The sequence below is a fragment of the Anopheles darlingi genome, chromosome 2 (assembly GCF_943734745.1).
Source record: "Anopheles darlingi chromosome 2, idAnoDarlMG_H_01, whole genome shotgun sequence".
NCBI lineage: Eukaryota > Metazoa > Arthropoda > Insecta > Diptera > Culicidae > Anopheles > Anopheles darlingi.
In genome coordinates, this window is record NC_064874.1 from 13,261,772 (window position 1) to 13,280,361 (window position 18,590).

Below are 18,590 nucleotides of genomic sequence, written 5' to 3' on the forward strand. Positions count from 1 at the left end.
CGATTGGTGTACATCTTGATTATTGTCCGCTGCCGTGCCAGGCCCGGGCTTAGCGGATTTCTTAGTGGATGAAATGTTTCTTTTCTTCGCCATCACTGGTGGCCATCACTGGTGGCCTGATCGCTTTTCGGGACGATTGGCGTTCGCATCATGCGTTCCGAGACATTATTATTGGATTAAAGCTGCCCAAAGCGCTGTCAATGAATGAATCGCTCTTTTGTAATCATTGTTTGACATTCAATGATGGGATAAACGGTAGCTTTCCAAAGGGACTTTAGATGATGTCATGACGATGATGACTCAAGTGAAAGAAGTTATTTCAGTGACCCTTACATACCGAGAAGGCCTCGCTTTTGTGAAGCAACCATCGTTGCCTTTCGTTAAGTCTGGGGTTGCTAGGAGATACACGTTTCCTATTAATCCCTGTAAATGGAGACATTTTAACAATACCAACCATCATTATCATCCTCAGCACCATCATCATCTGGCCATTTTCAATCGTTCCATTGGCAATGTTCAAAAAACTTTCCGCCTATTGTCATTAAGATGCATTGCTGCTGTCTACGCCATACACTTACACACGCACACGCACACACAAACACTCACAGGCACTCCCACACCTCCGTTTTCGGTGGGCAAAAGTTATGCTTGAACTAGGTCAGCATCAGTACGGCACGCACCAAATCACGGGCGGCGCGGGAGAGCGACCCAAGAAAACTTTTGGCTCAAGATAAACAGCATCCCTTCCGGAGGGTACGGACAATTTAGCTTCGAATCCGATTCCTCTTTTGAGGCTTCCCCCGCCCCCACCACACTCCACACAAGGCCGGGAGGGAGGGAGGGGAAACTGTTTTTCCGCCTTTTCTGCTCGAAGTGATCTATCAGAAAGACAAGCAAATGATGACACTTTCCAAGAGCATCCTCGGCGCTTCCAGAGGCATGCTGATATCATTTTCTTAGAAACTCGCCCCATGGAAACCCTCCTCCCGGCCTCCCACTACTCGCCCCACTCTCCCTCCCTACCACTCAGATCGAGGTCAAAATAAGCCCCTTAACGAAGCTAATTTTGATGGCCAACCATTTCGGGCGAAGTAAAATCTCGTCGTCGCTGGAAACTTTCAATTTACTGAACGATCTCCCACACGAACGAAAACCCCAACCAGGGGTCTTTGAGTGGCCAACGGAAGAGGAGAAGAGGGTGTGGGGTGGGGATGAGTTTTCTCAAAACGCCACCACCATTTCGGACCGGTAGCCAACGGACATTCTTGGGGGCCAGTGTTGGCATAGCGACATCTTATCATTCCGATCACAACGGAACCACTGGCCACTGGTGCTGCGATACCAGGGTGCTGTGCTATCCGGTATGCTCCTTCTTCTTACCGAAGTACACCGGTGGGAGCCTCCACTACGACCCTCCTTCACCGTGCCACCGGTCGGTGGCTTTCGTGATTTTATCGTCCGCTCACGAGCGTTAATTAATTTCCATTGACACTCTCGCCCCGGTTTGGCTGGCTGGCTGGCTGGCTGGCTAGCTTGGTGGTTGAAGAATGCCCGCAAGCATCACGCAAAACACAAGCGAGGCACGTCGCTATGTGCACGATCCTTTCCGGGCTGGCGTTCGCTGTTTGAAGGGGGCGGGGCGAGCGGGAGGGGATGGATGATGGCAACGGGAAATGGGAAACGGGAAATAATTAGTAATTGCGTCGTTTTGAAAATGTGTCTCGGTTGCGTACGGTGGTTGTAGGTTGGTTGATGGATCTTTTTGTTTTTTTTTGCTCTCTCTGCTAATGAGCTGTTAACAAACCGTTAAAAAATTAAGACAAATTTCAAACGAATGCCATGACCTTGTCAAGGAGCACTAGAACCGGACCGGAGAGTGTTCTTCTAGTTTCCTTAAGAGCAAAAAACCTTCACAGCATAGGAAGGATCCAAGCAGGCCGGTGCCTGGATGGAAGCAGGAGCGTAGTGTAGTAGCGTACCCGAGTGGCCCCATAATTCGATTTGGATTAAGATTTATGAACGTGTACCCAGTAAGATGCTGGGCTAGAGAGGCCAAATGTCTTCATCCACTAGAACGGTGGAGGCTAAGAATGTTCTTCTTCTCGTTCATGATCCAGGCGTGCCCGTTCATATGCTTTCTGCTCCATTTTTTATCTTCCACATCGGCACCGACAACGAGTGAACCTTGGCCAATGGCTACTAGGAATGGCGTAGCGTCCATCCGTAGCCGTAAGAATTGATCGAATTACATGCGATTTCATCGAGCACGGGCAGCTGTTGCTGAAAAATAAAACTAATCAACGGTGGTACAACGCTGGACCTGCCGTGATGACCAGAAAGATGTTGGCAAAAGATGTCGGGGAATCTGGAAGAGGATCGTCGCAGTTGAAGTGCTTTGGCAGGATTCCTGATTTCTGGGCGTTTTACTGCCCGTTTTTTTGCTGCTGTTTGCTTACTGCTGGTGTGGCCCATTCCCGGTCCGCAAATTTAATTTGCCCAATGGAAACAGATTGGCTATCGATAAGAGTAAACGAGCTCATTATTCAGGCTATTTATATTAGACGTTAGGGAAGCAGCTGCTGCTCGAGCGACCGAGTGTGGTATTTCATCGATTTAAGCTACTATGTGCGTGTGGCCATTGAAGTGTTAAAGAACTCTAGTTAGAAAACATAGACAGATTGAATATTAAGTACAATCGAAGTAAATTAAAATGAACTAAATATTCCTAATGTAAATAGGAATCCGAACATCTTACAAATCAGAAGTTAATTGTATTAATTGTTAGTGGAAGCTTATGAACTTTAGATGATGTATACATCATTACTAATGCCTAATAACTCTATGATAGTCTGAATTCTTTAAGACTTACAGCAAACTAAACATTGTACATCCTGGAAAAAATCACAGTTCTTCAATTAAATGTAGCATAAGCTCAAAAAGGTAAACGAAATTCTCAATGAAAAAACCCAACTGTTAGAGCATTCCACATACTCTGGAAAAACAATTCATAACAATGTATCGAAGTCAAAGTTTGTCGTTCACAGCTGATTGCGAGAGAAGCAACCAGTAATGAAATATTTATCTACACCTGGAGCTACAGTTGATTTCAAAACTTGCGTTTTCCCCCTAGCTATAATGCTACTGTAGACGATTGTTGCGCTCAAGAAAACTTTAAGCAAAACAAAGCAAAGTCACCGAGCCAGCGAACAAATCAATCAGCAAAACGATGATGGCCTTGATGGTTGATTTGATTTCGGATCGATACCAGGTTTTGCTCCTGTCCGGGCTCCCCCGTACATCCCGTACGCCTACCCGATGGTTTCTCCGGTTGTACGTAGCTCGTAAAAATCACGAAAAAATGGCGAACAACGGAAAGCCTTGGCAAGATGATTTATTTAATAGGTCACCGACTGCAAAAGGAGGACCGAGGTTATGAAAGGTCAAGCTGTCTTTGTGCACTTCAGGGTGAACCTTTTTGACACGATCCTTCCATTCATCCTGCCTGCCTTTCCTCCCCCCGGTTTGCCTGCCAGCCAGCAGAGCAAATCCCAATCAAAAGACGCACGGGACAAAATTAAATTTTGTGCCAGCTGACCTCGGCACTCATCTCTCATTTCGTTCTGGCATTTCCCCCCTCACATCTCCCTTTCACCACCCCTTAGCAGTAGCACCGCCAGCCAAGGCATGGTGCGTTTGATACCTCAAACCAACCGACCGAGCGGTTGGCGAAACACAAAACGCCGATGATGGCCGGCAGGTTACTGGCCATGGTTTCAGGTAAGCACTTATATGCAGCACTCGAACGGACGGGGGGTGGTGGTGGTGGGATGCGTTGGAGTGGTGCTTAGTCGGTTGACCTCGCCGTTACGGCTGTAGATTCCCCCCGGAGTCCGCACCAGACGTTCGCCCATAAAGAGCGTCCCAGTTTGGTTTGCCAAATGGCCGCTTACCTTCAGCGCCTCTCACCTCCCCTCCCCCGTGGTGGACTATCGGAAGCGTTACTCGTTGGCGTCATTCCCGGCCTGCAAACCCCCGGGGACCGGACGCACGGGCAATCGTTTTTATATCGCTTCATATGATCGCCACATTATCGCCCGCTATGGATGGGGAGGGTCTAAAGAAGGTGGCAACAAACACCACACCGATGCTGATGATGGCCTCCTTGGCGGCTCTGCGCGACACTCGAGCAAAATGATCGATTTCGAAATGGAGGCGAGACGTGACGTGAGACGAACGATGGCAGACGATATTCCCCGTGGTTTCGGAAGATGGTACGTGTTGCCACGTGATTCTCCGTCCGGCCAGGCCAGGCCAGGCCAGACCAGCGCAGGCCAGGTGCCGGGTACCACGAGCGGAGTGTGAACTTAAAATAAATAAATAAATGCACCGAGCAATCATAATAATAATAATAATAAACGGAGTGCCAACGTGCCACACCGTTGCCACGAGCGACGCCAGTGACGGATGGATATAGCTGCAGACGTCGTAGTCTGTTAGTGACTTGATACTCCAGATAGACAGTCAACTGGACAGTATTCAAGCGATAGCCTGTTAAAGTTCTATCCAGTTGTAGGTGTTCCAGTTTTTACTTCCTCTGGACGGTGGTTTGCTGATGATTACAACTTGCTTCGTTCGCGTAACCTTTTGTTGGATTTGTTGATGGACGATGTACGGTTAGCCCCGGGTGAGATGGACGCTATCAATCATGTACTTGAACGTCCTCGCAGTGGCCGATCGACCAACCACTTTTTTCTTGGCCAACGTTGTCTGAGGACATTACAGTATCCAGCATTACGATTCGGTTTCGCCGCCACACACACACACACAGTGGCACGGTTCAATCAAAGAGAATACCCATAAAAATCTCCACTTTGTATGGTAATTCTCCCATTCTCCATTAAAATTCAAATGAGATGTCCATCGATATCACCGGTGCCGGATTGGTGCCGCTGTTTTCCTGTACGCCCGTTGCGCTGTACTCCGAGAGATGGATAAGCAGATAGCATTTGGATCGGAGCAGAAAATTGCATCAATCGTGGAGGAAAGGCCAAAAAAACGCTTCTTCCACCGGATCGGAATAACGGACGATCGTTTGTCTGGAATGGAAGAAGTAGTTTTCAATTCGCCCCAGGTTCGACGAAAAACACTTCCAGTTAATTGTAACAGGGAATACCGGCGGCTCTACTGCTGCCAACACTCCGAAGGGGCGTCGATTTACGAGTGGCGTTTAATTACGTCCGCGTCCACGATTTAGCCGTGAGCGTGAGCCGGTGGATCTCCTTTACCGACTGGAAATGTAAGCTAATGGCGGCCACACTAAAGCACCGCGGCTATCCAGTTAATGGACATCCCCGCCGGTGTCTTACAATCAAGTAAATTGCTTCGCTTCATTTCGCTGCTCGATTGGCCGCTGCTCGTACCCGTTTGCCCGTTTCAATATTTCCCACCTGGCCACAGGGACAGTGTAAATCCGATGGATTACGGGCAGCAACAATTTGTGTTGCTTTTCGGTGACGGAATTACGATTCAACGAAAACCACCCGTCACGTGGCTCCCCAGATATCGAAACTCCCTCTGGCACTGACACCAGCTTGCGCAGGACAGGGGAAAAGGAGTAAAACGAATTTATAAAACTCGAAACGGGGAACCAACCCCACCATCAACTCATCATAATCATCTTCAGCGTCCACAAGGAAGACGCAACCGTTTGGCAGACATCAGGACACCATTTCCCCGACGACAAACGAACGAACGAACTGCGGGACTGCGGGCATGCCATCCTGGCCGGGAGACCGTAAATTACTTACTGTTTCGTGCAAGTGTCACTTTCGACTTGAGTGACGAACTTGTCGCATGTTTCACGCACTAGCCCCGTTCACCATCAACGTTGGCGACGAGGACGAGGATGAGAATGAGAAGAACAATGAGCCAGCCCCTGTTGGCCCCTGAAGGACACTTCAGTGCACTACAGCCAAATAGGACGACAGAACAGTGTCCTTCTCTCTCTCTTTCTCCTTCTTCCTCTCCCTCGTTGACCGCTGTCATCTGAGCAAATAGTCAATAGACAATAAACGAAGCATAATCTTGCCGAGGGCCCCACGGGTCGCACACGAGACACACGGCGACGTAAGCGGCACCAACCCGAGAACCCCCAGGACGAACGGGCAGGCGGATTACGGTCCACGGAGCGGACCATGCGTCTAGCACGCGCGCACACCGACTCGCAATGATGAAGACAATCATCCCAATGACACCACGTCAATGTCGTTCAAGACCCCGCAACGATGCAAGACGAAACGACGGGAGTAGCCCAGCCCTGGATGGATGGTGGGCGGCCGGAAATCGGTAATCGAAAAGTGAAACGAAAAGAGAAATTACTCAATTCGTGTGGACACGGGGTGGTTGGAGGGGAGTTTGCGTTTCGATAATTCCAGACCCAGAGAAGCAATAAACATTAACGATTTGGATTGTAGATGTTGACCCCACGAATCGATGGAGGTTTTCTTTTTGTTGTAGTGTTTTGTGGCTTTCCTCGGCAACAGCAACGATAAGAACGATTTCCTTTTCGTGCGCGACCGGTTTCCGTTCGCTCATGAATCATCATCATCATCAGCATCGTTGGAATGATCATGTGATGATGCATGATGGATCCAGTTTGTGGTGATAAACTGATAGTAACTTACATCGATTCGCCTCCTGATGAGGAGCAGTCCGTCCTGCACGCCGTCCCCGACCTTTTTGTTCGCTATGTTTTGGTCAACCGAAAGCCGAAAGCGATACATGTGTTTTCCCATTCGATAAAGAATGTAAAACGAGATCCTTGAGCGTAAAAGTGTCTTCTTCAAACATTTTTCTCTCGCCGCCGCTAGCAGCGATTCCTTTGGGTAAACGAATTTGACTGCAGCGAGAAAACTGTAAAGAAAGATAGTCTTAAAGCTCGGGCATCCTGGGACTACCATAAACTGCCAATGAACAATGCTTTTGCCGCAGCGTCCAAAGGCGGGATGTGGCCCGGCACACAGACCATCGGCATCGACCACCCATTTCGGGAACCGCAACCACACTTAATGTGCTTTTTGGTTGGAGCTTTCTTCTTTCATTATTTTTACTGATTGTTTTTTATCGATTGCAGTTTGAGTTGATTTCGTGCTTTTGTGCTTCTGCCTCCACGAGCGCGAGAAGCAGGGATTATAACTGATGCTGCGGCAACGGTCGCCCGGGCAAGCCACGAAATGGCAAAGTTCTGATTGGTAACGCCCAAGGTTCAACTTTGTCCCTGGAGGTGGACCGTATGGTTACGTTTGAAGTATACCACTTCTTAAGCGCTTCTGAAGTGTCTGAGAAGTGGATGTGTGCGTGTGCGTGTGTGTCTGCCATCCGTAGTCGATACCGATGGTCCTCGAGAAAAGAAGGTCCTTCTTTAAGGTTAAAGTGTCTTCGGCAACGCCACCGATCACCTGGGCCAATCAGTTGTGCCACCATGAGGTTAAGCCGTCCGCAGCCGTTCATGGGTGAGATCGTTTGAGTTGAGTGTTACCTGATGGTGGTGTGTTGGGTTTTCCGTTCTGTCTTTTCCACTCCTTTTGATGACCAATTCACCAACGGCTCGATGGAGGCGCCTGGCAGCGCTTGCTGATGCAATTGGTTCACTCCTGAGCGTGTGAGTGAATGTGTGTGTGTGTGTTAGCTACGACCTCGGATGTTTAATGCATGATGCCGAGGTAAGATTTCAGCCAGCTTTACGGAACCAGAGCACCAGAGGTGCGGACGCCAGTGACGATAGACGGTAGACCGTAAACATTGTCGAACAGCTTGTCGATGATTCCGTTTGCTTAATTTATGGCATAAAGAAGCACAGCGCCGGTCACACTGGTATACTGGTTTGCGGTGCAGACAAATGGCGGTGGCGTAACATCAACAGGGGATTATTATTAAAACAACTGCGACCAGACAACCTACGTGCTAGGGCGGTGCTTTGATTCAAGGGATGGAGGGGGTGATCATTAACCTTGGATCGTTGTGAAAGTAATTAAAGCTAAATCATACACACCGCGCGCCAATCATGTGGTGAGTAACTTCGTATAACTCATCATGCATATGGAAATTCATATCGTATATGGGGTATAAACGGTTTGAACTTTCCGGTTCGTATGGTATCTAGCGCCATCGTTTAAAGGGTTGCTGAGTGTGATGCTAGATTCGCTGCTGTTGGTTACTTAGTTTGCTTTGAGTTTCTCTGTCTCTTTAAAGTAGATATTCCATTGGAATGCATCCTGACGCTATCTACATTTGTAATATATGATGGAAACCACATATCCTTATAAATCATTAAAAAAAGGATCGTTACACATCACTGAAAAGGTTCCTTATTATTTTATTCCCTCCTAGAAGGGTCCTGGTACGATCGAAAAAATATTCTATCAACATCCGATTGTTCAGCGAAGCGAAATCGCTATGATTACATGCTTTCACTCTATGCTATCAAGTCACATTTTTGATGGATTTTTCCAACCGAATATACTGAGACTGGGGAAGGCCAAAGGGGACCACACAAAAAAGCTTTTAACGCGCGTAGAATGCAATGAAGCAACTTTAGATAATTATTAATCTTAGAGCCTTTTATCCATTTTTCCCCTGAGCACCGCAAGCTATAACGCATTAATTTGACAAAAAATGAAACATGAATTCCTGCTTAAGACGAAGTCCTTCGAACGGACCGGCCCGCCCATCGGAAGCCGCACTTACTTAGGGGAAAAAACCCATCGAGCGCCGTTTTTTTAATAGCCCGTAATTAACTTTGAAACGCTCATAAAGCGTTCGTGTGCTAAACCGACTAAACGTTTTACGTACCTTAAACCATAAAACGAGCTTCAAGTTACTTTTCTCTTCACCGCTGGATGGAAGCAAGCGTTATCGGAAGTCGCTAAAGGTGTGGTACGTTGGTGCTTACAATTGAAATTGAAAACCCTCACCGCATCATCGCGGTATCGAACAGAGGATGATGTTGATGAAAGTGGCGTCTTTTGACGCCATTTGCTTTTGCTTTTAAATCACTTCGAAATCACATCAAACCAGACATCGTTCGTGCTCAACATCCCGAAGAAATTCATGAAGCATTCACATCAAAACCTAATGCGCGGCCGCACATTGTTCCAATCTCTTGTTATCGTTGGTGTACATTTGCGAAATTTACATGCTTCATTGCTTTCAAAGAACCATTTCTTTCAACATCGAAAGATTCGGTCCCCCTTCCACCGCTTTCCACTCGAGTCGAGTACAAGTGTTTTGTGGCCGTTTGCCTCCCCACGAGAGAAGCATATAGTGCCGCCGTAGAGTGGTACTTTATGGTATCCCCACTCCAAGATGATGATAAACAGGGCGTGGAAACAGAACAGTAGATACCGAAAAGTGCGGAAAAGAAAATTCAAAAAGCATTCCTTCTCGTGCCATGAATCAAATCGTTCGTTGCCGGTCGACACACCGTTCCACGGTACATAGTGAAGCTTGCATACCTCTGCCCAGCCTCTGGGCTCGGCATTAAGCAGCTTTGGATTATAAATGACATCGTATTATTGAGACAGATTCAGATTCGGAAAAGTCATTTTCAAGCAGCTTACAGGTCTATCTTTTATCTGCCCGCTACATTTACTGCCATACAGCCCCGAGAGCGTACTGTGTAGCAATTCTGGGGTACGGAGCTCCCTCCGTTGCAAAAAACGGGAACTCATCATCATCATTTAACATGGCCGGCCCTTCCGTACTCCGGGGGAGGGGAAGGGAGGGTGTATGTAACATTCCGTGCGTACTTCTCACGCAAAACATCAACCCTGAACCCTCATCCTCCAGGAAACCGCAAAGTTGTTGCTGGAGAGTGCTGAACATGTTACACAATTTCCGGTGCCGAACGGACGAGCACCGAAGTTGTAACAACAAATAAAACAATCGCCAAAGCGGAGGGTCGCATAAATTTGACCATGTACGCGTCCAAAAAAAAAAAACACGGAAAAACCTACCCCAATCTGAACTCTCGGGAAAGTAGAACTTTTGCTCGTTCGTTTGTGTCAGCGGTGCGGTGTATGCTCGTGTGTTTATGGTGATGTCGTGGTAGATGTTTCCTGTTGATCTTGGACGAAGGAAAGTATTTTGCCATTCGCGTCAGATTTATGGGATCCCGGTGTACAACGGTACTACAACGATGATTATAATTTATCGAATCGACTTTTGAACTCTTAATTAACGTCCGGAATTGGAAGGGAAGCATGAATAATGCAGCCGTCACCAGACCGTAACGGCGAGAAAGTTGATTGAGCTTTATTGTTGTTCTTGGGCGCAGTGAACGACGGTCGCGGATAAACAAAGCTTCCCGGAATCCCGTCCAGAGACCGCACGTGCCACAGAATTCCTCACTAATGATATCTGAGGTAGTAGTATAACCAGATATGATAACGAATTTAATATGTTTAAAATGACGACCCATCAATACAGAGCACGTATGGATTGGTAGACACGTTTCATGCAAAAATGCTATCAAGTACATCCCGACAATATGCCACACGGGAGATCGCAAAAACAGGATACGACGTCAGAGAAAACCGACCAGTAGACGCATACTTCCATCCTAGCAACCGTGCAACGCATACTAATCAGTGGCCTTTATTAGGCCGACGCATAACGGTAACGAAAAGTAAATAGTACATTTTCGCAAACCTTTCCATATTGCTTGTTACCACAAACTGATTCAGCACACCCGCCGGAACATCTTGCGAACCGCATTATCGAAAAGAAATGCTGAGCGAGCAAAGTTGCCTTAAAGCAACCAACTTTAACCGAATTTCTTCCGTCGCCGGCGCCTTTTACAAAGTATACAGCAATGGATAGCGTACTAGAAGGAAGATTGCAGGAAATAAAATAAATTTGATTAATTCAATTAATCAACTTCGGTTCGACCCCGCACCATTCCGGTACTCGCCTTAACACACTTCGGGCGCACACACAGCGTGTGATTATTATTCGATTAAATGCTATCCACTTTAGAAATGAGGTGGATGGAGAAAAGGCCACCACCAAACCGAAGAGAGCTCCTTAACGATCCAGTCTCCAGGAAATGAAACGCCGGAAGGATTAGTCACGGGGAAAATCCTAGATCCGCTTCTCCCTTCGTTTGTTTCTTTCTTTTTTCTCTTCTTTTTTGATGGCTCAGCTGGTGCTGCTCCATCGGTACCGTGTCAGCTCCCGTCAGCTCCCGTCGGTGCGAGGATGGGATTTGTGATCTTTGGCAAGGATTTATTATCTCCGTTGCTCCGCTTCCTCGCAGAACCTTTTTTTGGGTGGCGAATCCTTTTACCAACGAAGGCGGAAGGACGGCCCCCCTTTATGGCATGTTCGTTCGTCCTAGATCCGCAGAAGGAGGACGAAGCGTGGGGCATAAAACCGTAGAGCAAGTTAATATTTTCTCATGAAATAACGCTGCCGGAGTGCGTGCGATGCTCAGTAGGCCCCAGCAAGACCCGCTGGGACACCCAGCTCTTCACGGTGTGGCCGATGAGAATGGCGGATGAGCATGAGATGAAATGGTGCAGTCATGTTTCGCGTCATGTTTTATGCGTACACTCGGGCGCGTTAGAGAGAAAGGTGTTGTGGCGTAGATTAAGTGGCGGGAAAAAGGGCAAACACCAACACCAACACCACACACCATGGAGCATCTCTGTGCTGTCAGTCAGCGCTGGTGTCGCTCGGCGGATTGCAACCGACATTGAAGTGAGCACACGAAAAACGCGGCTTCACTTGTGACACTATCTCTTCGCGTACACTAGGTGCGGTCGATGCAGTCCATAAAGTAAACCATTTCCTTGCCGTTTACCGTTTCGTCAGTTACCAGAACTGGAGCATGATCTTCACGCCAATAAATAACTTCCCTTTCAACGACACGTTTTATGCGAACGAGTCAGCATAAAAAAAAATCGCTCGGGAAGTGATGATTTCTCTTCGCCGTTTCGTGGCTTCGTCGTTGGTATACTTTCCGATCCGAATTCAATTAAACTTATCGTCACTTTATTAGGTGTCCCGCTTAACCCGGCACGAGACCACCAGGCATCTCGACCGTTTTGCTAGCTACCGGACGTGTCGCAGCTCGTGAAAAGTAACATGTTCACAATTAGCCCTTTCCTAAGGGCGCCATTCTAGTCACCGGATCGGGTAGTATGTTTGAACTCTAGTATCGCACATCCCACCACCAACCGCACGTGGTGTTTGCTGTTTGCCATCGTCGTTTGGTCGTTCGCCAGGCGTTGTATGTTGTCGCTGCTTGTGGTTGATCGATTTTTAATAAAACCTCAAAAACCAATCCGCAGCCCTCGCGACACGAGCGTGAAAACGAGTAGCGATAGTGTTGCCCACTAAGGGGGGACATGCACTCCATGGGCTCCTATGTTGTTCCCGGGAATATCGATACAAAACGAGGAGAAGCTCGTAAATTGGCGCCTATTAAAGTGATCCCAGCAGGCACGCTGGTCAGACCAAAAACGTTACGCGGTTACTCGCATGCTGGGGACACCCATTTTCCACTACGTTTCCGGGATTTTCTTTTCCCTTAGTTTCCCTCCCCGATTTCGCGGGCCGCGCGCGTGCCGCTTCCAATTTCGAATCCGAATCCACCGTCAATCGACATCGATGGTACCGATAAGCGAGGGTTGGGTGGGCTCATAAATAATTCAAAACATGCATTATCGCACACACAAATCGGCAGCTGGACGAGCGTGTAGCGGACGGACATTTTGCGGCGTACCAAGTTTCCAGGGAGAGTGTTTAGGAATTTAATTTCAATTGAAGTTGTAGCGGAATTAATGCCCCCCCCCCCCATCCCGAAAACATCGAACCTAATAACATGGCGTATCAGCAAAAGCTCAGTTCGCCCGGTTTTTTATGCTGCTGTCGGTGACGAAGGCGCTATAAGCGAACGGTGATAAGCTACTTTTTTTCCGTAGCTTTGGCATATACCCTTTTTTTCAATGAAAAATGTTGTCCCTTTTATCATTGTCATTATCATAACCACCCACCTACAGACACACAGACCACCCACATTAGTGAAGGCCGTCCGCGGCGGGCACACGGGTTAACCGAAAAAAGAGGAGCCTTTTTGGACTGCCTTCGGGGTTTCGGTCTCGATGATCTCGCACATCTCGCACAGACCGAAACCGAAGACACACCCTGCAGCATCATATTTTAATCCCGGTAAGGTTGCGGTGGCAAAGCGAAAAGCGTCGTACCGTCTCGCAACACGTTATAACAAATGGCGAGCTTCTGGTGCGTGGAAGCATAAGTTAGCTTCGTCGCATGTCCGCACCAACCTACCGGCTCATATCTTAGACGCGAGATAAAGGATGAGCTTCTTGCAGGTTGATTGAAGCTACCGGGCGTTACGTTGACGCTCGTCGCAGGAGAAGCGTGAACCTTGTACGCTCCAAGATTTTCGCCAGGGGAAGAGTGTGAGAAGCAAACCGGATGAAATGGACCATTTGTCCCGGGCAGGCATCAGGAAGCTTTTCGAACAGGGTTCGGGTGAAAGCAGCCCGTGCGTGTAATCCGAGATGCCAAAAACCAGCATCGAATCTGATGAAGGTAAAAGACAAACGGCGTGCGACGTTGGCGTCATTTTAGCGCACAATAGTCTGCACAGGTAGGCTCTTTGGCAGGATATTTTCCTGTTCTTTACGTTTATTTTGAAAAAAAAAACAGATTTTTCCTATGTTTCAATATTGCCAAATAACATAATAAATCAGGCAGATAGGTCGATAAGCAGGCGGTGAAACAAACCGGACCACGCAGAGCAAATATATTCATTTAAAATTAGTCATTTTGCAGCAACACACCAACTTCCATGGAAAAACCGAGATGCGAAAGGGTAGTACTAATTCTAGGGTAGCCAAACGGCCTTCCCAAAAATGGAAGACCCAAGAAGGTGGAAGCTAACTTTTGAAGAGTCCTATTCCTCCCCCTAGACAAACACATACTACGCACATGTGACGTTGCTGGCCGTCGCCCATGGAAAGTATACCGATGCGGCTACACACAAAGCCACCAACACAGCTACGTGCGCTGTGTGTGTGTATGCGAGTGTGTCTGCACGTGAGACGAGTGCAAATGTTTGTCTTCAAGAAATCCACTTTGTCAAACAACAATAGAAGAAAGGTTTGCAAACAGCGAGGTGTTCCCGGTGCCGAGAATTGTGGATTGATGTTGTGGTGTTGTGGGAAAAGTGTTGTGAAATTGATATTTCGAAGATTGTGTTCCGCTGGTTTTTTTTTTCTAGCTCGTCCCCTTTGATTAGAACACACTGGCTTTAATCCTGGAGAAGTCGTTGGAAGCTGGAACACCCCTCCGAATCCCCCACGGCTTTGGTCGTTCTCCGAGATACTCAAGCATGTTTGTTACGAAAATCCTCGTGCCAAATGGGTCGGAGGGTAGGAGGAAGCCTGGAAGGAAACAGATCCGCTTAAAAGAACAAACATATCCCACAAGCGAAAAAACAACATTCTCATCCCGAATGCTTTCACGTACAGTCCTGTTTTGCAGCACACAAAAAATGCTTGTTGGTCGCGTTTCGCGGAACCGCCACAATCCATCCATCCAATCCAAAACGAACAACAACAACAACAACAAACACTCACAACATTTTGCACCGACTTTGGAAGGCGCGAGCGGACGCAGAATGTCCGGATGTTTCTTTCCCATTTCTTCGCGGTTTATGATTCCCCACGGATCTCATCGCTGCTTGGTAGCGTGCTCCGCGTTCGATGGTCCGCGCTTTGGTGGCCATAAAATCTTCCAAATTTTCGCCTCTAGAGCCACCATTACGGACATTTACATTCGCGAGGTTGGCGGAGCACGTACCACTCATTGATGGCGTCGTAAATCATAAGGTTTTGTTGGGCTTTGGGCATCTTTAGCAGAAGCGTGGAGCAGAATAACGCATAAAAGTGTGTTCCAGGGTCATCGATACCGTCTCATTACGAATTCCTTGAATAGAACCTTGATTGATCGATACGACCTGTGGAATGTCCCAGTGTGCTACTGCAATCGATCGCAGGTGATGAAGTGCCGAGAGTTGCACGTTCGATGATTTAATTCAATCTCCCACAAACGGACCTCGACGCCATGCAGTTGTTGTTGACATACATGGTGTCTCGTCCTAGGGTCCTGACTGATGGAGGCGCCACCGTAGTGTCCTGCCACTCCAAAAAGTGAATCTGTGACATTTACTGCGCTCGACCATCCAGCTCCTTGGTTTGGGTATCAGTTTACTCACCTGTCTCAGATTACTCTCCTCGTCCCTTCACCTCTCCGCGCGTTAGTCTATCGTCTGGATGTCGAGACCGAGACGAGCTGTAGCCAAGGCTCGCGTGACGGATGGATGGTCGAGGTGTAAAGTTATTCCTTGTCATCCAAAACCACCCCCTTGCAATTCACTCAGCACACAAGAGTTATGAGATTGTTTGGCGGTGGCGGTGGCGGAACTGCACTAATTCTGCTTGATGGTCCGGGGATTTGATGTGCTTCACATTGTTCAAACCGTCCTCGTGCAAACCGGAGAATGCAACTCCCTACCAGTAATCCGGAGCGTCCAGCTACCAGCAGCCCAACCGCTATAGATGTCACAGAAATAGAAATGTTCGTTGAAATCCCTCTATTCCCCTTGGTACGGACACTTTATCCCTTTCCAAGTCCCTTTCACTTAACTCCGAACACGGTACTCGGTGGTGGTGCGGTTTTGGGATGAGCAGCAATGGGAATAGCCTTGCAAATCTGTGCGTGCTTCAAGCGCCATCAGTAAAGTGCGGGACCTACCTACCGATCCCCTAGCCTACCGCAGGACTCATCCTCTGGGGATCTTGTTATCGTAAAACTCGCTCAGTACCGGCAGCAGCGAGGATTCTCGTTACATTCATTTGTCTGTTTTAGTTTGCGAACTACATTCCACTACGGTCACCAAACACCGCGATCGTGGGAGTCATCAAGAAATGGCGAAGAAAAAGTGAGACAGAGAGAGAGAAAGAGAGAGAGTGCACGTGACCAAGGTCCTCGCACTGCCGAGAGGCCAGAACTCGCCACCAAAATGAGATTCCAAGCAAATAGCGGGAAAAGCGTTCCGCGGCCGAGCTTGATAAGATCATATCGACCGATGATGACGACGAAAAGGCGGACGGAAGAAAAAAAAAACAATTGCGACATTTTTTTCTATGCGAAGCGAAGATACAGCTTCTGGAATGTTTGCTATAATGGAGTAGCAGTAGCAGCAGCAGCAGCCACTCACCGTCTACCAGCGGACGGACGGAGCGAATTTTTGGCGAAATTAAAAACCTAAACGCGAGCAGCTGGGTCGAAGCTCGCACGAGAATTTGCAATTTCGCCAGGATCAAATGATCCGATACAACAGCAACAACCAGAAAAAAGTGGGAAGATGTAGCGAAAGAAAACAAAATTAACATGAAGCATTGAAGTGGTGAGCGTACTTCAATTCGCGGGATTAAGGGCCAGAAAAAGGATGAACCATGGTATGGCGCCGCTAAGCGAACACAGTAGCCTATATTCCTCCTCTGCAAAATATTGTACGCGAGCGTGTGCATCTGCTCTCGAATTAAGTCATACACCAAGTAGGCGTCCTTTGAAGTGGTTGGCGGTTAGCGGGTAAGCTCGAGCCGCTCATTCATTACCCTACCCTAATACGGCTTACGGAAAGCAAACTAATTATTCCTTGAAATTATGGCACCTCAAAAGGTGCGGCTTTCGGTTCACAATTCGATCAAAAACTTTTTACTCTAACCCACACAACACCGAAGACACACATGCAAAGAGGCCCACGGATCTGGCTTGTTAGCATACGCCGCTTCGGTGAGGTCTAATGTTTAATTGAACCCCGGAAAAGGGCACTCGGGGGATTTTAATTGCGACCTAGGTTACGTGACCGCAGGGACTAGGGACTCCTACTTCGGTTGGATATCCTTCCGATTGAATGAACAGCCGACGACAAACGGCATGAAATCAGGAATTAACTGAATGATAAATTTAGCCACGAGAAGCCGTGAGCACGACCAACCACCGCATACCAGGGGCTTCATCTCCTTCAACCATCGTAATGAATCATAACGAAGATTGATGGCCAAATAAGCTACTCAAGCGGAGTGAGTTTCGTCCGCGACGCGTCTTCCAAGCTGAGCTGGCCTCTCTCCCTCCCAAAGCTCCCCGGACACGTTCGCGATCATTCAATCAATCGGATCGGACGCGTTCGATTGAATCCATCCCGGGGCGAGCATGGGCGAGCGTTGACATCTTCAAAATCCCCCCGGATAAAACATTTTCTAACCCTTATCAAAACATGCCTCACCGTGGGCCATGATCGTGACGTCAACTCACAAGCCGCGCCTATAAGAGCCTGTCTCTGCTAACTCCATCAGGGCGTCCTTGTTTGGGAAATTCAATTTCGAACTAGTTGCACACCGGCCACCGGACTAACGCAGGCCCAGCCAACTACCTAAAGCGACATAAATCTAACACCCTAAGGAAGAGACCCCCGACCGGGGACCGGGGACGTGTGTGTGTGTGGGATTTGAAATTAGCTCAACGACCATCACCGAACACGACGATATCACGATGTCCGCCAGTCCTGTCTTTTTCTGCACCATTTCTCTCTTCCTTTACGACATGAGAAGATTGATTTCCATTGGCATCACGCACGCTGGGCATCCTTCCTTTTTCTTTCATTTTCCAGCCCCAGTCCAGACCCTTCACAACACACAGAAACACACGTCCGGGGACACACAAGACACAAATCACCAAAGCACCAGAACATTTCGGTCCGGGATCATCATTGCAAGAACGCACGCAAGACGGACACTGAGCGAACCATAACCTAGCCTAACCACGGGCTCAAGTCCGTCGCCGGAGCGCGCCCAACAACATCAACAAATTGTTGGGTGCGTCCGGCGTGTTTTGTGGTGGCCACAAACACATCAGACCCGGTTTCGTGTGAACGGAACGCAACATAAACAATCGCAGAGCACAACGGCACACTCGGCGCGACTCACGAAACCTACCCTCCGTCGATCAAACGACTTCGGGACGAAGTATTCTTCTGGTCGCGGCTCCCCGGCGATGTCCACACTTATCACTGGCTGACAGAGGACTGACTACTACTGCTGGTGCGGCGCCACGGTCGCTGTCCGGTGCAGAACTGGCGGTCTGATACTCGACGACATCGACGACGACGACGACGACGACGATGACGATGACGACAACGACGACGATAGCGACGATCCGAACGACCGAAACCCTCGCGTTACGTTAGCACGATGTGCGCAACGCCCGGCTGAGAGGACAGCCAACCGAAGTGCGAGAGTACACCGTGAAGGATCCGCCACGTTGGATCGTCCACCAGCAACTGACGACGACACTTCCTCGATGGCGCCGTCCTCTCAACGGCGCACCAGATGGCAACGATGATCTACCTTCACACCACTACGGCGTTGATAACACCCTCACCATCCTCTCGCTCGGCGTCGTCGTCGTCGTCGTTGTCGTCGTCGTTGTCGTCGGGA

General features: G+C 48.4%; 1 protein-coding gene across 1 annotated transcript in view; it reads right to left on the reverse strand.

The window, feature by feature from the left end:
• The window catches only part of LOC125950866 (soluble guanylate cyclase 88E), a 22,745-nt gene extending 7,412 nt beyond the window's left edge, over positions 1–15,333 (reverse strand). The window contains exon 1 of the mRNA XM_049679233.1: positions 15,305–15,333. The gene's annotated coding sequence lies outside the window, so the exon portion shown is untranslated. The remainder of the gene's footprint in view (positions 1–15,304) is intronic.
• Between the last annotated feature and the right edge of the window lie 3,257 nt (positions 15,334–18,590).